Here is a 23,044-nt window from a genome sequence, read left to right as displayed (position 1 = left end):
ACTGTGGGATCTGAAACCCCAGATCTGACAGCTCTCGTCCCCACACACAAAACATCATGTCCACTTGGCAGCTTACCCAACTGACAATCTGACCCACACACCCCTAGCTTCTTACCCAGCTTGTATCGTATTCCCGCTCCATTTGGCACCATTTGTAACTGGCACACTACCCACCTGGCAGCCTACCTCTACCCATCTAGTATCTGGCAACTTCCCTCCCCAGTTGTCACCCTAATTACCTGGCATTCTGGTGTGCTCCCTACCTGGCACCTTAAACCCCCAACTCGCCTAGTACACTTGCCACCCACCCCCTACACATTTGCCTTATACACTTACTCTTTGGCAACAGCTGTCAAAGTGGCCATCTTGATCTTTAAATTTCAGAATGCAGCTGACATTCCTCTGACAGATCCACACTATGAAAGACCTGTCAAAATGGCAGTATGGCTCCACATTTCTGAGGGAGCCCAGAGTGGTAGCCCCTTTCAGAAATACAGAGATCCTTCCTTTAAAAAAGAGAGTAGGGCCAGACAGGCACTCTGTGTAAGAATCTGACCCAAGCTGTTACTGGCTGAGAGGAATGTTGGCCAGGCCACCAGAACTCCACATCTTCTTTAAGTAATGCGATGATGTCTTTCTTGATCTGTCCACTTCAGCTAAATTCAATGGAAAAAGAAATAGAGAGTGAAATATAAAGTGTAGCTAAATCAATATTTCCTCGTTTACTCTATCGGACCAATGACACCAGTAGCATAGTGGAAGGTGTGTGGTGTTATGCAGCCTGTGCAGACACTAATATGGGTTAATGCTACAATAGTGAAGATACCTCTGACATTACTGCTATAGGACTGTGCTTTTTTATTTTCACCTTTGGAATGAAGAAGCTGAAGGAGGCTTGCCTCACGAAACACAGAACTCTCGAAAACTGATGCTCACCTCAAGGTTCGTCTAACTGATTCCCAGTTTGTGAGTCTTTGGAAATACTTCAGATCTGTTTTCCTATTATAAGTGTCAATATCAGATGCAGAGTGGGGGAAAGATCACAGGGAAAGCTTGCTCAGTGACAGGAGTTTAATGTAACTTATTACCGTTACAAAATGGATCACTGATCACTGATGACTATAATAATTGCCTGGTATCTCTGAGCTGCCAGTCCACAAATTAAAAAGTGATTTGGGCTTCTCTGCATTGCCTTTGCAATACCCTTGCAAAAATGGGAGAATTCACAAATAAATCAGACGTTTGAGTAAAAGGTCAGTTGGACACATGCCCACAGTGAGGGCCCTCCCTGGGATGGGAGCTTGTCATACCAGTTCACATTACAGAAGAATTAGAACAAGTAAGTTAGAATTACAAATTCAACTCAAAGGCAATGATCCCAGTATCTATTGCTAAGACCTGCCTACAACCTGGCAGGGTAGGAGCTAAGTAAGCTGGTAACACTTTGGAAAGGACAGGGTAATTTGAAAATGAGGGAAATAATGACATTAATAAATGTACATTACAATTGCGGGAGTCAGTAGGAAAGATTTCAGTAACGTTGGTCATGCAGAGGAAACACTATGGACAGTGTGATGGAACAATAAATAATGCAATACTTCGATACAAGCTGTTTACTGACCTCCTGAAAATAATGATGGTGTGGTAAGATGTACAAATATTAAAATCCAGGAACTATGTAGCAAAAACATCATGGTTTTAATAGGACATTTAAATTTTCACCAAGGCTGGGAGAGGCAGATGATCATAAATAGTAAAAGCAATGAATTTCTGCATTACAGTCTGGACAGTTACCTGAAATAACACACTGTAAGACTGACAGGTGAACAGGACATATAAACTTTAGTTATTGTTATCAATCATCAGGTTTTTGTGTGTCTGGCAAGGCCAGTATTCATTGCCCATATTTATTTGCACTTGAATATGTTAAAGCCATAGAATTTTCACACTGCAAAATATGGGCACTTTTCTCTATACCAGTCATTTAACATCCATCTATACTAAGCCCATGTTCCAGCACTGAGCTCATGGCCTTGCGTGCTATGGCATTTCAAGTGCTCATCAAAATAGTTCAGAAACCCTTAGGTACATCAGTGGGCAATGATTATTGGCTTTGCCAGACACACTCAAAACCTAATAACAAACTAAAGCTTGTATGTCCTGTTCACCTGTCAGTCTTACAGTGTGTTGTTTCAGGTAACTGTCCAGATAGTAATGTAGAAATTCATTGTTTTTACTATTCATGATCATCTGCTTTGCCTAGCCTTGGTGAAAATTTAAATGTCCTATTAAAACCATGATGTTTTTGCTACATATTTCCTGGATTTTAGTATTTGTACATCTTACCATGGCATCAATATTTCCTGAGAGTTCCCAACTCTACCAGCCTTACAGGCATGGGTTTCAGGTATCCACAACCACCTGAGTAAAAAATGTTTCCTTCAAATTCCCACGAAACCTCCTGCTGCTGGTCTTAAAACTATGCTCCTTGGTCACTGACCCTGTCCTAAGGCAGAAGATTTGTCTCCATTTACACTGTCTACGGTCCCTTAGACCTTTTAACACCTCAATCTGGCCCCCCTCTCAGCCTTCTCTACTCTAAGGAAAACAACGCCAACCTATCTAGTCTCCCTTCATTGCTGAATTATTCCAGTCCAGGTAACATCCCAATGAATCTCTTCTGCAATCTCTCTAATATGATCACATCCTTCCTATAGTGCAGTGACCATATATAACTGCACATAATACTCCAGCTGTGATCTAACATTATATAGAGCTCCAGAATAACTCATGGCTCTGGTATGTAATAGACAAATATCCATATGCTTTATTAATTACCTTACTTATGTGTCCTGCTGCCTTCAAGGACCTGTGAGCATGCACATCAAGGTCCCTTCGATCCTTCGCACTTCCGAGGGTCCGAGCAAGGGACCCAGCACCAAATTCTGTGATATACCACGAGGCACAGGCTTCCAGTCACAAAAACACCATTATCCTCTGATTCTTGCCACTAAGCCAAGTTTTGAATCCAATTTACCAACTTGCTCTGGATCCCATGGGCTCTCTGCTTCTTAACCAGTCTGCTTGTGAGACTTTGCCTAAATTTCTCTAATCTCCCATAAACTACATTACTTGCACCTGCATACCTAATCACCACCTTGAAAAAATGCAATCAAATTTGCAAGACATAATCCCTACCTTACAAAACCATGATTGCTTTTCTTGATTAATCCTTACTTTTCCAAGTGGAGATTAATTTCTGTCCTCAGAACCTTTTCCAGTAGTTTCCCTCTCACGGATGCTAGACTTAAAGGCCTGCAGTTTCCCGGTTTTTCCCTACCAGGTTAGTTAACTAAGCACAGACCAGGAACTGATATCGGGAACATATATGGTGAAAGCTTTAGTGTCTCCTACCTGCAGGTTTGAAGGTTGGGTGGCTTGTAAGATGCATGCATGGCCTGCACACTACCCCACTCCATCAATCCACCTACCTGTCCAATTCAACTTGGTGTGTGTATGTGTGTGTGTAATTATCTCTCCTCGACCTCTTCACCACATTACCGATGGTAGTGAGATTTCGATGTCAGGTAGGTAACTTAGCAGATTTCATTGCGCAACTTCATATCTGGCAAAGGCATGATGATGACCTGCTTTGGGAGTATTCCATCCTCATCTGAAATATACCCCCCACAAGGTCATACCCCTTTGTAATCCACTTCCTCAGTCTCTCAAAATCTGCGCACACCCCATTCACCTCACCGTCCTGAAAGGCCCCTTATCAGCTAAGGCCTGATAATACCATACACTTATCTGAACTGTAGCAATTCTTTTTGTTTATTTACTCATGGGACATGGGACATGGGCATCACTGTCTGGGCCAGCATTTATTGCCCATCCCTAATTACTCTTGAGAAGATGGTGGTGAGGTATGTTCCTGAAAGACTGCAGTCTGAGTGCTGTACGTACACCCACAATAGGTAGGTAAACCCATAACTTTAAGGGAGGGAATTCCATGATTTTGACTCTATGGCACTGAAGGAACAACAATATATTTCCAGGTCAGGATAGTGAGTAGAGGGGAATTGGTGTTCTCATGTATCTGCTGCCCAAGTCCTTCTAGGTGGTGGTAGTTTTAAAGATGCTGTCTAAGAATATTTGGTGAATTTCTGCATTACATCTTGAAGATAGTGCACACTGCTTATTCTGTGTGTCAGTGTTGGCTGGAGTGCATGATGTGGATGTGGTGCCAACCAAGTGGGATGCTTTGTCCTGGGTGGTGTCAAGTTTCGACATTGTGTTTGGAGTCACTTTCATCCAGATGGGGAGTATTCCATCACAATCCTGACTTGTATCTTGTAGATAGTAAATAGGCAATGGGGAGTCAGGAGGTGATTTAGTCATTGCATTATTCCCAGTCTCTGACCTGTCCTTGTAGCCATGGTATTTATTTAGTGAGTCCACTTCAGTTTCTAGTCAATGGTAACCCCAAGGATGTTTATAGTGGGGATACAGTGATAGTAATACTATTGATTTGGAGGTGCCAGTGTTGGACTGGGATGTACAAAGTTAAAAATCACACAACAAAAGGTTATAGTCCAATAGGTTTATTTTGAAGCACTACCTTTCAGAGCACTGCTCCTTGTCAGGTGGTTGTGGACTATAAGATCATAAGACACAGAATTTATAGCAAAAGTTAATAATATAATGCAACTGAAATTATATATTGAGAAAGACCTGGACTGTTTGCTAAGTCGCTCACCTTTTAGAATGACCAGTTTAGTCTCAGTTCTTTCTTACTTAAATCATGGAATTTCTTTTGAAGTTACATTCTCAAGTGAACTTTAGCAATAGGTGCCATGTCAACTGAGATAATGCATTGAAAGTGTGAGGTGTCCTGCGTGAGGCTGTCTTGCCTCAATGTTCAGACTGATTCTATTTCTAAAAAAGGGATTTACAGAATCTTACATGGATTCATACAGTTTTGAGCAAAATAAAACATAATTCTGCAATTACAAACTCATCCTACAAACCGATATGTAGGTGGGTGTGTGTATGTGGGAAGATATGAATGCCTATGAGAGAGTGTGTGCATGTACACGAGTGTAAGTCTAAAGGGGTAAAAGTCTGTGAGAGGGTGCATGTGTGGGTATGAGTATGGTGTGTATGTATGAGTGTATGAGAGAGAGCTTGTGGGTTCATACACAAGCTCTCTCTCATACGCTCACACATTGATTAAAATGGTTGCTTTTTATTGTATGTATGGTATTATTTTGAGAGTTAAGCATCTTTGAAACTGGTGACAAGCAAACATCTTGACAAAATGTATCCGATACCATTTACTTTTGTGTTTATATTTAAGCAGTCTGAAATTTTAGCTTTTGTCTGAATTGCTGTATGATAAATTTTGAATGAGTGCTTTTGAAGACTTTGCTCAGGAGTTGAAGCAAAGTTTGACATAACATTGCATTTTAGGAGAAAGTGGTTTAGCATCATTACAGCTTTGCTCCAGCCACAGTAATATGTAATCAACAAGGAAACAAGCATTAAAAGACCAACAGTGGTCCAACTAACTCTTCTGTTGGTTCTTTATGAATAGAAATATTTGAACAATGCAGTATTCATATGCAATTAAATGAGACTCTGAGTCCCAGGACTGAGAGTGACATGAATCTTGTAGCATTGGTGACATATAATAGCTCTGTATTATTCTCAGTATTATAACAGGGGTTCTACAACTAATCAACAGAAAACAGGGTAGGTTATTCCACCTTTTTAAAGATGTGAAATGTCTAATTTTATGTGTGTTTTAGTATAGTATATAATAATTCATGTAATATCATTCTAAAGGACTATTTCATGTTCTTATCCAAATAGATTCTACACAGTGTAGTTTATTCCCAGCTGACACAAAATGAACACAAGCAACCTTGTAAAACCTTAGTCATTCTGAAGTGGTCTATAACTGATGTTATTGCTAAACCCCCTGTTATCACAAGTCCTTAATTTTGAAATTAGCTTGTGCCATGGAGCCTATCAATAAACTCCATTCTTAGATCAGAGCATCCCCATGGAGCACATATGCTGGTCAACTGTCACACTGCTATTATTAATTGGATTATAATTCATTCCTTCATTGTCACATATTTCATAGATATTTATCCTTCCAGGAACTATTAAAAAATCTAAGACAGAGTAAGTGGCATGTTTTACAAAGAAAATTCATTGTCTTTATTAATAATTTACCTATTTGGTTTGGAATGTCCAGGACTTACTGTTAACCTGCGCACAATGTTTTCTCTAGACTGGAATAATGTAAAAAGTAATAAATTCAAATCAACCTGTTTGAACGCGTTATATTTAAACCTCCAAAGCAGGTCAATCTCGAACCCAGACTTTCCAGCCCAGATGTACCACTGCAGCACAAAAACCACTTCAGAATCATTTAATGGAGTGCTGTAATTCAGAGGGAGTACCGTTTATCTGTATTTTTCAGTCAGAAGTTTTGAAATTCTGTAGGTATTCTCCCAATTTCCCAAAACAATCTTAGTAGGAAATTGGTAAAAAACTAGAAAAATGCCTAAATTTAGGCTAGAAAGCATGAACTACTGTTAGAGCTAATTAAACCTTGGAATCATAGGGTAGAATTCTGTATCTTCTCTTATGGCATATTTGAAAGTGGGAAGGTCATTTAATTTAATGGGATGATAATCTGCCTGAAACCTATTTCCTTTCCACCTCCATATCGTACCTAAGGCATCACAAGTGATATAAATTGCTTTTAAATGTATATTTCTCTGGTCGACAATCCTCCACTTTGTTTCTATATGGTTTCCCAGGTTTTTCACTATAAACTATAAACTATACTTTACTTTGCCTTCTTTGAATGATGCAGAATGTTGATATCCACAAAGCAAGCATCGAGATATACCAGCATTGAAATACCTCACCTTCACAGTTCAAAGAAGTCAGCCAAATAGAAATTGAATCAGTTGCAGAATCCATGCATATTTGTAACTGTGAGACCCTCACAAGTTTAATTTCTTACACACTAACAACAAATTTCACAACATATGCCAAGTAAAACAGGCTACAAATTTCTGATTTAGTTGACTAAATCACAAAATCACGTAATACATTTACTATATTTTAAAGGTACAACTATTCAAGCAAAACTTAGATGAAAACAGCATTTCTGTCTCTCAGTTTTGCTTCATTAGTCGCATGCCTGACTGTGAATTAGAAGGTTGTGTCTTCAAACGTCATTCCAGGACTTTGCGATCCGAGCTGATGCTTCACTGGAGGATGGAAAGAGTATGGAAAGTTTTTATAAAGGATGGAAAATTTCCAAATGCTGTTTCATGCCAAATCTACTCCACAATCTTTTGGATGAGATGAAACAAGAAACAATCTTCCCATCAGATGGGTATAAAAGATCCTACTGTGAAATTCGCACTATAGTGTAGGCAAAGAGGACAGATGGGAGGGGCTTTATGCTGGGTGGATGGGTGAGGAGGAGAACTGACTAAGCTTTGGTTTCAGCTTACTTTCCCTTCAGTTGATTTCAAGGATTTCAGTTGAACACTTTCCAGTGCTTCAAAAGAAAATAAATATTTGCAACTGATGTGCTTGGAACGTGGTATGATTTTATTTCATGGTCATTGATTTCAATAGATACCTATTAGATGTTAAGCAATGACTGAATAAGTGTTTTGGAACAGAGACAACACTTTTGTTCATGTCATTGCAAATGATTGCAATTGAATTGAATTGAATTAAATTTATTGTCACATGTACCAAAGCACAGTGAAAAGTTTTGTCTTGCGAGCAATACAGGCAGATCACAGAGTTAAGTAGCAAAGATAAGTAAATAATAGGTAAACAGCAGCAAAAACAAAAACATGAGTACAGGCAAATGTTAAGAGTTTGTGAGTCCATTCAGTATTCTAACAACAGTAGGGTAGAAATTGTTACGAAACGGGCTGGTGCGTGTGTTCAGGCTTCTGTACCTTCTCCCCGATGGTAGAGGTTGTAGAAAAACATTGCCAGGGTGGGGTCGATCTTTGAGAATGCTGGCGGCCTTTCCTTGCCAATGGGCCTGGCAGATAGATTCTATAGATGGGAGGTTGGCCTTTGTGATTGACCAGGCTGAGTTCACCACTCTCTGTAACCGTCTCCGATCTTGAATGGTACAGCTGCCATACCAGGTAGTGATACATCCAGACAGAACGCTCTCAATGGTGCACCTATAAAAGTTGACGAGGGTATTTGCCGTCATGCCAAATTTCCTCAGCTGCCTGAGGAAGAAGAGACGTTGTTGGGCCTTTGTAACCAGTGCATCCACATGAAGAGTCCAAGAAAGCTGGTTGTGGATGACCACTCCCAGGAGCTTGACACTCTCCACTTATTCCACTTCTGTGCTGTTAATGTATAGGGGGACTTGAGTAACATCCCTCCAAAAGTCAATACTGAGTTCCTTGGTTTTGCCGGCATTGAGAGCAAGGTTGTTTTCAGAGCACCATTTTTCCAGGTCTTCCACCTCCTGTCTGTAGTTTGTTTCGTTGCTCTTCAGTGCAGAATGATGTCACAGGTCTCCAGCAGGAGAGTTTGTATTCCTCGTGAAACCACGTGCTCACCAATGTTTTATCTAAGTTGCACAGAAGCTTCACACTTACCAATCAGTGTATGGATGCGTAGAATTCAACTTCTGGAAATCTCTATTGTGTATGGACTTCAGAAGCCAGCACAGATTCAGCAAAAAACAGAGGGAATGTAGATGATAACCTGCCAACTATTACCTGTGAAAAGCAGATGCCTGCCTTTGCCCCACCTTTACCTAGAAAGCATCAGTGAACTCGCCTATACACCAGTGAATGATGAATTGTGAGATGTTGGAGACATCTCCACATCCAGCCTGGAAAGAACTGGAAAGATCCAAAGAATTCCAAGCATGTAGTAACCTTTTACAATCACTAACAGCACAATCCTCTTCCTCCTTTGACGCTGCATAGCAGCAGCTGTTTTGTGTGCAACTCCTTGGTGAGATGGAGGCACAACAAAGATATGAATCTGTAGCCATGGGTAAGACAAAGGCAGAGCATGGCTGCAACCTTTAACTCCTGATGACAGCATCATGATAGCATAAAGTACCTGGTAAACATCAGCTATTTAACTTCTTTAGGCCTATTTCCTCACCCATGGACTCCATCCTGACCAATTTGAGATATAAAGATGTTCAACAAAAGCCGACTGTGCAGAATAAAGAGGATCAGTGACGTGGCTTCAGACTTCTTTATTTCTCTCACTGTATATTCCTGGTTTTGTAGACAAAGAATATCTGCTGAAAGGTTTGCTCAGCAAGGATGTCCCAACCAATAAATCTTTAATTATATCATCAGATTCTGTTAGTAAAATGTTGCTTACTGCAATACTACAACGAGGAGAAAATGAGGACTGCAGATCAGTGTCGCAGAATGTGGTGCTGGGAATGCACAGCCGGTCAGGCCCCATCTGAGGAGCAGGAGAGTCGACATTTCAAGCATAAGCTCTTCACCAGGAATCAGCTTATGCGTGAAACATTGGCTGTCCTACTCCTCGGATGCTGCCTGACCGGCTGTGTTTTTCCGGCACCACACTCTTCGACTGTATTACTACAATCCCAGGAAAGAGATGATTTTTGAAGTGCATACATTGCAAAAGGGCCTTATCACATCTTTTGCGAGACAAGAAACCACAAACCTTTGGCACAAAAACACTGTTATTTGCACAAGCAATTACTCTAATATAGAGTGTAAGACATTAAATCTGGTATTCAGCATCATGTGGTTTTACACATGCATATTTGGCAAGAAATTCACAGTTGAAACAAACATAGGCAATAAGAAATCATATGCCACAAAGTACTAACCAGTGCACTGCCAGTTTTGCAGTGTTTACTTGTGAAAGTACTTTTGAAATGAGATAAAAGCCAAGGAGCAGGATGGTTATGTCTGATACGCTGACCACATTACCCAATATACACAAAGACCAAGACATTTCTTTTGATCTACATGTTGATATTCCAGACTATGAAGTTGAAGATATTCTCAAATTTGCTCAACTGCACACTGGCTAGAACTAGTGTGAACATGTGTAATCAGTAAATGCTGAAGATGGTCAACTACGCGAGTTGTGAAAGATCATTGTCCAGTATGGTGTGATAGGATTAAGCAAGAATCTGAGAAGATTCATTCATTTTGGCTGTTGAGATAAACTTGGTATATCATGTCAAGGATCACAAGTACAATTACACCAATACATCTTGTCCTTGTTATATTAGGATACATGGGTGCTAAATGCACAAGACAACTAGCGCATGATCTATGTAGTGACAGCTGAATCAGGATATTCCACAAATCATGAGAGTATGTGAGAAATGTGAAAGCTTTGAACTCCAGAGAGCATCTATAACTGCAAGATGTTCCATTCACTCCTTGGATGACAGTAGCAACAGACCAATTCATACTGCATGGGGAAGATTACATCTCTGTGATGGATTACTTGTTTAAATTTCATATTTTTTAACATAGTAACACAACTAGCACAATTGTCACTGACATTGTGTCACTATCTTCAGTTTATTCGATGTCCCGGGTTAGCTAATATCTGATGATGGACTGGAATTCACTGGCAAACCATTCAAAGACATGGGTACTCAGTGGGAATGACCTGTATCACATTGTCACCCCACTATCCTTGGTCAAACAGTCCACCCGACAGATCTTATTATCAATGATCACCAAGGTTCAAGTAACAAAGCAAGTTTCTTGCATTTCATTTTTTAATGTTTGAACAACCTCAAATGGCTAACTTATGCTCGCGGGCAAGTATAGACAACCTTGCCCAGCAACCAATTTTTTTAACCATTCCATGACACTGGACATGCTTCTTCAAAAACAGAGGAGAATGAAAGAGATACCTGATGAGTGATTATCTGGAGAATTATGAAAACTGTGCACTGGCCAGTGATTGTGAGTTAGAACTTACAAATATTTGAATATCAGCAAATATTTCTAAAATCTGTAGCTTGTCCAGATCTACAAATTCATAGTACTGTATTGTGAAGGAACAGAAGCCAGTTCATAATAGTGCACTAAACGAAGTGACGACGAACCCTTTGGTAATGATAACTGCTTGATGACATTGAGTGACAGCAACCAGCAGCAAGACAACCATACTGTCAAACAAATGGAACAGAAATATACTTACCTCCCCAATGGGTATATGGTCACCAGATCTGGACAAATTGTTAAACCTCCAATTGTAGTGAATTTTACCTTTTTGTATAATTATCAAATTGACAACACATGCTGATAAAGAACCATATTCACCTGCTTGGGATAATATTTTATCTTTTGAAAATGCAGAATGTATGTTTTGGAGTTAGTATATTAGCATCCCTTTAAGAGGCATGTCCATCACTGCATCATAGCATGTGAACTGAAGGTTTAAAAATACTCTGTCCTACCTTGGAACACTTAAAATAAGACACTCTACTGGAAGCATGCTCACGTAATCTACCAGTTTAATTTTCACCCAGACATTTATAGTTTGTACATATTAGTTTGTTGCAATAAATGTCTGTTAGACTGTTCATCACCATGACAACCATATTCAGTTTCTTATAATATGTGGGATAACATACCATTACTGAATCAGGTAAAACACCTCGTTGAAGGCAAACTCATGTTAAAATATAGGAGGAAGAGATATAGGGCAGAACCACCTAATAATAAGTCAGAATGCTCATGATTGAACAATAATGAGTTAGGCCTGTAAAATAATCAGGAGAATCGACGTTTCGGGCATGAGCCCTTCTTCATCCATTCCTGAAGAAGGGCTCATGCCCGAAACGTCGATTCTGCTGTTTCTTGGATGCTGCCTGAGCTGCTGTGCTTTTCCAGCAACACATTTTCAGCTCTGATCTCCAGCATCTGCAGTCCTCACTTTCTCCCTGTAAAATAATCAAACAGTTACAGATTCCAAAATGAGCAAAACGTTGAGAAAACTGATGCAATCATGATGGGCTAATGGCCTCTTTCTGCACCATAACAATTCTCTGATTCAAAGGACAATTTATAATGATCAGTTTTGAAAGATGAAATGACTGATCAAACCATAAGAAAGGAAGTGTTGAGAATATACTATGCTTGAAGTTAACAACCAGATGAAGCAAAGCATTTAACTCCTAAACAGTGAAAATGCTCCCAAATTTCCCTTCTTAAGACAGTTGCACTCGAACTCCATTATCCTTCTGCCTTAGTACTGATCACTATTGGTTACCTATAAATCCTGTCAAGAACATTGCTATGGAGGATTGTCTATGCAATATCTCAAATTAATGTGCACTGCAAGGTTTGTAATACTGCACCGAAAATTCAAGTAAGACTTATAGCACTAAGCAAACAAATTACTTAAAAGATTTTACGATTGTGTTTTGTCCAGAGGAGAGGATGAGATTTCCTTGGCTTGGGAACGAAACAGCTTTCATTAATCGAGTTTTGAGAAGATTTGTAGCTCAGGTTGAGATTCTGGATGTAGGCTTGTTTGCTGAGCTGGAAAGTTCGTTTTCAGATGTTTTGTCACCATTATAGGCAACTCTATCAACAAACACATTGACTTGGATCCCATTTACCACCCACTGAGAAAAAGGACAGGAAATTGCATCACCACACAAAATGACATCACCAACCCTAAATACATAAATAAAAAGCAGGCCATACCACCAGTGCTTCATTTGAAGGCTCACTGATGATGTTACCCAGTATGGTGACGATATGTATGAAATTGAACATTCCAGCTCAACGAGCCAATCTACATTCAGAGGTTTCATTAATGATGAGATCACATGAACAATCATATTTAAAATCTGGAATAAAAAGCTAGTTTAATTGCAACCGCATATTCACTGCCAATTTTTGCAACTAGCCAACAGATTCACTAATGTCCTTTAGCAAAAGAAATCTAACATCCTTATAAGGTTTGGTGTACATATGATTCCACAAGCAATGTGGTTGACTTAACTGACTTTGGGGAATTCGGGACAGGCAATAACTGCTCACCTAACTAGCAACATTCTTCTCCCATAAAAAAGTGTCCTCATTATTTAAGAAAAAACATATTTTCCTCAAAATGCCTCAAAAAATAAGTTAACAATCCTAAATAGTCTAGAATGCATATTTTTCAAAGTTATAGTTTTCATTGTGAGATGAAACTTAGATTTCATTTTTGTTGTTCATGTACCTTACCGTCTCTAAGTAGAGTCTGGTTTATATTATTTAAAGACTTTGTAGAGCACAGTCTCAGCTTACATTGTGTTGGAAACAGATAATTTTCTTTTGTAAGTTGTTGAACCTAGTTTGAATTTCATTCAACATTTCAGGTAGGATATATTCTTTGAACCAGTGCATTTAATGATCCTAGCCTTTGGATTAATGGTAGGCTAGGGAATGATTGCTATTCAATGGCACAAGGTCAAGTTAAGCTATAATGTTTCCCTGTCGACATTTGCATGTAAAATGTGACCTGAGGATGATTGTTTTGGTGAAGTATTGGAAGGTTTCCAGCAAACATCAAACTATCCTTGAATAGAAGGAATAGAATGGCTTTTCAAAGAGGAGGGAAGTAGAGGAGAATTTTGAGGAAAAAGAATACAAACCGACATTAGATTCTAATGAAACTCCCCCATTGCCTTTCCAAATTGGAACTGTATAGAACTGTGTGTTCTGGATATAGTATTATGGATCCTCTGCGATGGAATGTTTGGAAAATTAATTCAGTCACACTCATTGGATGGTATCCAAAGCATGTGCAGCAAGTAAAACTGTGAAGTTTATCAGTAGGAAATCAGCTTTTAATAGCCTATCTGCTGGGACAACTCTACATGTTTAAAACTTGTTTTAAAAGAATATCTAAAACCCAGTGGGAAGATACTGATCCTCAATGAGATGTCTAACCTTTCAAATTCTATTAATCTCCCTGGTTGGCTAAGAACTAGATTGTTACAGATATTGGATTTGTTGCAAACAGTTAACATGGTTCTGAACTTCCATCCCTTACCGTTGTCTTAATATGACACACTAAAAGATATTTCAACAGAATTCAAGTCCACATTTTCATGTAAGAGCCTACCCAAGGCACAGTGGTATTATCACTGGACTGTTAATGCAGAGAGCCAGGTAATGTTCTGCCAAACCTGGGTTTGAATCCTGCCATAGTAGGTGGGGGAATTTGAATTCAAATAAAACGTAACTCTGGAATTAATATTCTACTAATGACCCCTGCGAATCCATTGTTGGAAAACCCGTCTGATTCACTAATGTCCTTTAGAAAATGCCATCTTTACCTGGTCTGACCCTTACCTACCCTCTGGGCAATTATGGATGGACACTAAATGCTGGTCCAGCCAGTGACATCCACATCCCCTGTGAATGAATAAATAATATTGAGGGCTCTATTCCAGTTGGCCACACTCCTTCATTCTTTTTCCAATTTAATATTATGATTTTGTACTTTTAAATTTAAGTATGTTGTACTTACATTTCTTTTATTTTCCTGATTATTTTTTCCGAATACCTTGTCCTCACCAATCTACCTATGTACCTAAGGTGGTACCATAAGTGGCGACATGTAAAATTTTCACTGTACTCATGTGAGTACATGTGACAATAAAGTGTGTTCAATTCAGTTGCATAAAATTCACAATTCATTGATTCCTAGCTCCCCATATTTGTACAACCAATTCATAAAAATGTAAGAAATTGGAGCAGGAGTAGACTGTTCAGCTCTCAAGCCTACCCCACAATTCAACAAGCTCATGGCTGATTAATCCAGGTCTCAACTCCTCTTTCACAACTGCTGCTCAAAGCCCTCAACTCCTACATATTTCAAAAATCTATCTACCTCCTCTTTAAATACCTTCAGGGATTTAACCTCCACAACGTTCTGGGGTAGAGAATTTAAGACATTTAATATTTCTCTCAGAAAATAAATTCCTTTACATCTCATTTTGAAATGGTGTCCCCTTATTTTGTAACTACCTCCCTGAGGTCAAAATCGCTTAACTCTTTATTAATATATCCATCACTTGTTGTCTAATTGCATTTGGTCTTAGATATTCCTTCAGACTATGTTAAATAATTACATGGAGGCATCCCTCCCAACTCCCACCATTATCCAAGATGTTGTCACTAAACAGTCAATAATGAAAATACTTATAAATACTACTGATAATAAAGAGTTAACATGTCCTATAAAAATTGAGTAAACTCACTTAGTATTGAATTGATTTTCTGTCATTCTATGATTCAAAGCATTGAATTACAAGAGAACAATGTGGATAAAATTAGTGTGCCTCTCCTGGGTGATCTACTGATTGAGGAACACTGCCTTTCCAAAACAGAGTTTTGTTGTATTTAGTGAGCACGAGATAATTCTGCCACCACGCATGGCAATCCCAATTCTGAAGCATCCACGTTTTAACAGTGCAGCCTTGATTTTGCAGATTTCGGATGAAGAATGCAGAAAGTGTTGCTAAGATATTGTATTACTGGCCTATACAGGTCGTCAGGTTGATCAGCTCTTCCAGCAGGTGAGCAGAAAAATGTAGAACATGGACGTTTTCCACATATTACATACAGAATGCAATCAGTGAGGATGACTACGGGGTTTGTAGCAATTTAACAAGACAAATTATTGACTAGTTCAACAGATAAAAGGTGGAAAGGAAATGACTTGAGATAATTAGTTAATATTTACAGTGATAGCTGAATAGTATTTCAAAAGAAGCATTATCAATCTATGCATTACAGCAGATCTTGCACATTTTGAATAATGATTGTAGCAGATGTCTCCCACATTGACCTGAATGGCATCTCATTTAATATTTGAAATAGTTTCAGCATCACATGACATTAACCAACACAAAAAAGTATCAATTTTCCCCACGAAGTAGGTGAAGGGTTTTTATTATGACTGAGAACTGTGTATTGTAGAGCTGCTATTAAAGTGGACTTTGAGATTAATTTTTCATTGATATTTAGGAATTCTTATTCATCAAAAAGGGTCCAAATACCAGATTTTTAACTTTTAGTTTCTCTAACTTTTTTACTTGGATATATAATCAGCCAGATGAATACTTTTAAATATAAAATAAATCCCTTAAGTAGATAATCTTTTAAACAGCTGTTATAATTTGTCACACGAAAGTCCAAGATGTTTTAAAGTTAGATGTTGGTTATTGGTTGGAGGTTTAATTTCATAACTGATAGGATTTGTGTTATTCTTCTTGATCATTTTCAATGTTTTCTTTAATTAAATATATTGCAAAATAATATGCAGTGGTGCTGCAAAATTATTTGTGATAAAGATTTGAAGAAGGATAATGTAATTTTCTTCATTCTACATTTTCTTGTTTGAATAAACTTAATAACCCTAGGGAGACAGGGTGACTGAGAAAAACACAGGCTGTATTGTGGGGGTTGTATTCTCTAGTCCCAACAGGAAGAAGCAGTGTGATTTTTCAAATTATTGACGCAAATTTCTTAGATTCCAAAGTCGTACCAGAAATAAGTGGGTGGCAGGCAGCCCAATACACTGGTTGAGGCTTCATGTATGGAATCTACATCTATATAGGACATAGTTCAAACACATTTAGCATTGTCTTTGACCTAAGATAAGGGTGCTCCATGCTCTGGACTTTAATGGTCTTGACCTCAGCACAGACAGGTCCACTGGAGACTACATGTGGGAATATCAGTTTTCCAAACACAATTTGTAAACAGATTACCCTGACTATGTATCAAGCAAGTGCCAGAAATAATTTAATCTGTGAGCAATATATAATGAGATCAACTGGTCTTGCAAAATAAAAAAGTATATATTATTTGTAACTTATCAAATGTTACAATAATGCTGAATAATTTATTGATGCCAAAAGAAATATAGTAGATGGAAATATGAATGCCAAGATATGATATACAAAGTGCCTCATACTTCAGTGTTGGATTGTACTGTTGACTTATAGGAACCCCAGAAATATATATGCTCAAAATATTTCATAGACAGATAGTTCCCCTTCCAGAAAAGATTAATTTCTTTGAATAACTTCATGGATATGACAAATTATTGCAAAACACTGTATTTTTATCTTCTCCAGATGAGATAATTATATTGTCATATTCTTCCTGCCACCTGGTAGTTATTTTAATCAATCTGTTTGAACATATTATGGCATACTCGTGAGACTTGAGCTCAGATCTCTGGCCCTTAAAAGTCAACCACCAGGAAACCCTGTCATTTGGTGTAGATATTTTTAATCAACCTACTCAGATATATTGTGATACATTCTGGAGTAGCTGGGACTTAAAACCTGGGCCTTTCGGTTCAGAGGTAGTAATAAAACCACTGTACAACAAGAGTCCAGTCATGTGGTCGTTATTTCAATCAACTTGGTGTGAGTACTTGTACAATGTGCTATGACATACCTTTGGGGCAGACGGGACTTCAACCCAGATTTTCTGGGCCAGAGTCAGGGAATTTATCATTGCATCACAAGACATGTTATCCAGTTGGAATTTCAATCAGCTTGGTCAAACATATTATATGACACTATTGGGGCAGTTTGGACTTATACCCAGATCGTCTGCCTCAGGAGTAGAGATACTATCACTGTGTCTCAAGAGCCCCTGCTATCTATTATACTTAACTTCTTTCAAATTTAACTCCAACAGGCAAAAAGTGGTTGTAATTCTGTGTTGTGGCTTACAATGGGCAAGATTAATTCAGTCACCTGTTGCACATCTTTCCTGATAAAAATCAGTGAGATTGTAATGTGTGAGGCAATGAATCAAATGATTTCACTCCAGGAAATAACTCATAACAGATAAAGTAAATACTGAGTCAAACTCCAGTCAAGGAATGGTTTATTCCTTTCCTACGAAAAGCCAAGTACTTTACAAATAGACATAATTAACATCTAAATCTAATGTCAAAGATTTATTCCATATGGATAACTGCTGACCTTAGATTTTGGGTTGGCTTCCAGTTTTTTGTGATTGTTGCCATATCTGCAATAAAGATGTTGCTTTTCCCTTTTATCTTGTTAATTTAGAGCATTTGGGGGTAAACCTATTGATATCAGATGTGCAGCTGTCTTTGTAGACAAAAATTTCAAATAGAATGGCCTCCTTCTATGTCATAACAATTCTGTGATTTAGAACCTTAGGCGAGGTGGTGCGTGATACTGTGCTAATCTTCTTTACTAGAACATGTCCAAGAAAGAATGTGAATTAATAGCATTAATTGAAGCATTTTCAGACGTGATTTTGAAGATGTTCCATGTGTCATGTGACCAGCACAGCCGGTGCAATGGCTCACTAAGGCAATTAATGACACGTGAAGTGTAGATTGAGCTTGGTAATTAAGAAGATAAACAGCTGAATTAGGCCTCTGTCATGTCTGACTTGAGAAGTGGGCTATAATTTCATTGCCAGTGTTCACAACAAATCTTTTGACTCAACAAAAACATGCAGAAAAATCTGCAGTGATTCTGAAGTAACCTAGAAAATGTTATTGCGGCAATCAAAATTTCACTGCCTCATACGTTATGTTAAGAATTTATTTTGTTTTAAAGTAAAGCAAAGCAGCCACTATGATTTCAAGCACAAGTTGATGCCTTAAATCCACAGGCAACCAGACATAACACTTCTGTCACATGACCTACTATTCCATCAAACCAAAACATAAAAAGCTGCATCTGTCAATGATTTAACATTCAGATTTGAGACAGTCCCTTTTCCTTAATCAGCTAACTACTTGCAGGTGGATCAAATGGAACAGGTCCAAAAGAATTAAGAGGAATAGACTCGATGAGTTCAGCACAGTTGGCTTTCAGGAGAGAAGGTCAGCATAGCTGTGACAGGGGTTAAAAGAGAAACAGATAAATGAACTAAATGGATGTTTTGTTTCAATGTAGATTGATGATGTTAGGTTTTTGTTTCATTTGCTACATGCACTAATGGTAACTGCATGTGTAAAAATGGTACTCCGAAGCACTCAATGTTTAACCAGATTAATTCCTGGGACAGCGGACTTGAAGAGAGATTGAGGACATAGCCTGTATCTTCCAGGGTTTAGATGAATGAGAGGGGAAACTCATAGGAATTTACAAAATTCCTAATAGGGTAGATAGAATAGGTAGGATGTTTCCACTGATTGGAGGCTGCGTCGTATGGGCATCAGCATCTGAAAGTGTTAATGCTGAACTGTGCATTACACACCACCCAATATACTGATGTAATTTGATGGGAGGGGGAATCAACAATTTTGGACCTGAAAGGATTGTAACCTAATATCAAGGTCACCCTCACAAATGTTGTAAAAGTCTTAATCAAACCAATGTAACTTATCCCTGGTTGTTATCATGCAATAAACTACATCTAATTTAAGGCAAGAAGAGCTTATCATGAGAGGAATGAATGGCTTTCTTTGACGATACCAGACCAGGCAGGCCCTGAAACTACCAACAAGTTAAGAGTAAGGTGGCAGCAAATGTATCAGATGAGTCTTAAATCATAATGAGGTGTGTTGAGGATCGATCATACAAAGGGAGCACCCAGAACCAGAGGACAAAAGCACAGAATAAGGGGAAAGCTGTTTAAGACTAAGATGAGGTTGAAATTCTTCAATCATAGGTTAGTGAATCAGTGGAGCTCTCCACCTTAGAGATCAAGGAAAACTCAGTTCTTAGGTATGTTCAAGACAGAAATGAATATACTTCTACATACTAGTGACAGTAAAGATACCATGGAAAAATTGCATTGAGGTTTTGATCAGCCATAGTTGAGAATGGTTCCAAGGGCTGAATGGCCTCTTTCATACATCCATCTTTGATACCCAGTATCAATATCTCTGGGCACACTCTGTGGGCATTAACAATGTACACTCCACGGACCTTGGCATCCAACAGGCACCAGCCTCATGCCATGAACATGGTACATTTCAGTATGGTACAGTTCTGAACTCAGTGCCACGAGTTGGGGTGCACCCGCATTGGAACAGAGAACTAAAGTTGCATTGAAATGCAGCTGTGAGGATACTTTGCACTTATGAATGTGCACCCAGTTAATGGAGTGGAACAGGAAGCAGCTCATGGCTCCTCACTTACTCCCTTAACATTCATTCACTTGATGCCACTTGGATGCCGATGGCACCTCTGTTTTCCCTTGTTTTTCTGTAGTTGGCTCTTCAGCCAGAGCCATCAGACTCACAGTACTTATGTACTTTAGGCCAGTTACAAAGCCAGGCAACCTGTCATGGTTTTCAACAACATCAGTCAAGCGGGTTCTTTATTGCTATACAGCATACTCCTACTTCCATTTCACGCCTTCCCACCAGGTGCCTACTGTGTATGCACCAAACACAGTACATCTATTCCAAGTAAACAGCCATGCTGCACCCGATACATTCACTTGCTGTTTTGGAAGAGAAAGACATGCACAGAACTCAGAGGTCCATGCACCAAAGAAAATGTGCTGGCCATCATCTGTCTTGGCTCTTTCCACTTCACTGTGGGCATTTTCTCCTGTACTGAAACAAAAGGAATGAGATGAAAGTGGCTGGCAAAATTGTTAGTGCTGTTGGATGTAGGGCAAAGGTCATATTGCCCATATGTTAGGTGCATTAGTCAGAGGGAGATGGGTCTGGGTGGGTTACTCTTCAAAGGGTCGGTGTGGACTGGTTGGGCCAAAGGGTCTGTTTCCACATTGTAGGGAATCTAATCTAATCTAATCTAAGCATAGTGTCCCAAGTGAGTGTGTAGGCAGCATGGTGGGCATGCAAAGTCAATAGCGTGGAAGAGCTTTGAGTTAGGATGGATAAGAGTGGATATGGAGAGATGGTGCATGCCACAGAGAGTTGTAAAGCATAAGCAGAGTGAGTCATGCAGAAGCAGACATAGAGTGAGTGTGAGGTAGCTGAGAAAACAAAGTGACATTTACCTGGAAGAGCGGAGAAGATCATCGACATTCTACTTTCAGAGCTGGGCTTTCCTCTGGGTGATTGAGATTGTATTGGCCTCGGGTGGTAACTCTGGACTATGCTGGAGGGGTCTGGTTTTGTGGCCTACTCTGCTAGTCCTTGGGGAAAGAGGCTGGCCCTCTTCTCCATCACCCCATTCAGCAAGACCTCCAATTTCTGTCCCTGCTGCATGGACACCAATATTCCCTCATTATAACATCCAAGACAAATGTTACAATCTGGGCGGAGCAATTCCAGACTGACAGCCTTTGACTGGACACCCGGCATTTCTTAAATATGGCGTAAGTACCAAGGAGTCCCAGGATATGCCAGCAGTCATTTGAGCTTCATCCTACACTGGGCAGGAGAGTCAAGCTATCATCAGGTGAGCAAGGTATCACAAGGGTCTTGTATGCAGTTAATCAAGTACACTTGGGACAAAGACACAAAACAGCATATTAGGCCCCACAGAGAGAAGCCCTCTATGAAGCTCAACAAAAATGACACCTCGCCAATTTCTGGTAAATTTATTCCAATACTTCTACTAACTTAACAATTCTTTCCCCAGTTAACATTTCAGAAAACAAAAATCTATTTTAAGGAAGACACTATGTGGGGAAGAATTATGTTGCACGAAACAGTGGAGAACATTGGGTAAGGCCAGTGCTTAGACATGGAGGTTGTGATGCATAATTGACCCACACCAATGCAGAGCAAAGCAGGCAGCCCACACACTTCATACTTCTTGCTATTCAAAATGAGAACAGCAACAGCCCAGTGTGAAGCGCACTGCTAACTGGCTACATGCACAGTTCTGTAAGAGACCCAGTGTGCTAAAGGTTAGCCTGTTTAAAGCCAGACTATAACTCTTTAAGACAAGGGGCATTTTGATGTTGCCAGGAGTTGGAGAAGAACTCAAGTAAAAGGTGAGTGAAATGGCACAATTAGCAAGAGGACATACTTCAAGTTCCTCTGATGCAACACTGGAGGTTTTATTGCAAGAGGCAAACCGAAGGAGAGTTATAACCAGACCCTGGACAAAGTTCCCCAAGTTATTATGGTTGCAGGTGGAAACCCAATATCATTTAAAAGGGAAGAACTGTCTCTCTTATTTATTCACCCATTCCCTCGGTTGGCCACAGCAAATTTAATTGGAAAAGGATATATCCCTTCTTAATGCCTTTTACCCAGATCAAATCGATTTCGATTAGATTCCCTATAGTATGGAAACAGGCTATTCAGCCCAACAAGTCCACACCTACCCTCCAAAGAGTAACCCACACAGACCCATTCTCCACATTTACCCCTGACTAATGCACCTAACATTTTGGGAAATTTAGCATGACCAATTCACCTGCCCTGCACCTCTTTGGATTGTGGGAGGAAACCCACACAGACACAGGGAGAACGTGCAAACTCCACACAGACAGTCGCCTGAGGCTGGAATTGAACCCAGGTCCCTGGCGCTGAGAGGCAGCAGTGCAAGCCACTGAGCCACCATGCCACCGCGATTTACCTTTTGAAGGAAGCCAAGTTAACCAGACATACCTGAATTAACAAAAGAGTGAGTTTATGAGTTCGGAAATGCGGAAAGAATTAATAATGCAAATACATACATTTATTTAAGATGAGGAATAAGTGAGTACATCAGGGATTTGATCTGTTGTCATGACAGGAAAGAGGTCCTCTTCCCAAAGTGATGTGCAAACCCACGAAACAAGCATTACTTATTATGGTAAAAACAATGACTGCAGATGCTGGAAACCAGATTCTGGATTAGTGGTGCTGGAAGAGCACAGCAATTCAGGCAGCATCCGAGGAGCAGCAAAATCGACGTTTCGGGCAAAAGCCCTTCATCAGGAATAAAGGCAGAGAGCCTGAAGCGTGGAGAGATAAGCTAGAGGAGGGTGGGGGTGGGGAGAGAGTGGCATAGAGTACAATAGGTCAGTGGGGAAGGAGATGAAGGTGATAGGTCAGGGAGGAGAGGGGGGAG

At 39.5% G+C, this 23,044-nt stretch overlaps 1 long non-coding RNA gene across 2 annotated transcripts in view; it reads left to right on the top strand.

The window, feature by feature from the left end:
• Positions 1 to 5,918, top strand: part of LOC122561498 — a 77,409-nt gene extending 71,491 nt beyond the window's left edge. For both annotated transcript variants that reach the window (XR_006315017.1, XR_006315016.1), the window contains one exon: positions 5,875 to 5,918. This is a non-coding gene — a long non-coding RNA (uncharacterized LOC122561498). The remainder of the gene's footprint in view (positions 1 to 5,874) is intronic.
• Positions 5,919 to 23,044: the final 17,126 nt, after the last annotated feature.

The sequence above is a fragment of the Chiloscyllium plagiosum genome, chromosome 23 (assembly GCF_004010195.1).
Source record: "Chiloscyllium plagiosum isolate BGI_BamShark_2017 chromosome 23, ASM401019v2, whole genome shotgun sequence".
Taxonomy (NCBI): Eukaryota; Metazoa; Chordata; class Chondrichthyes; order Orectolobiformes; family Hemiscylliidae; genus Chiloscyllium; species Chiloscyllium plagiosum.
Note: the sequence above shows the minus strand (reverse complement) of the source record. Positions and strands in the feature narration are given on the sequence as shown.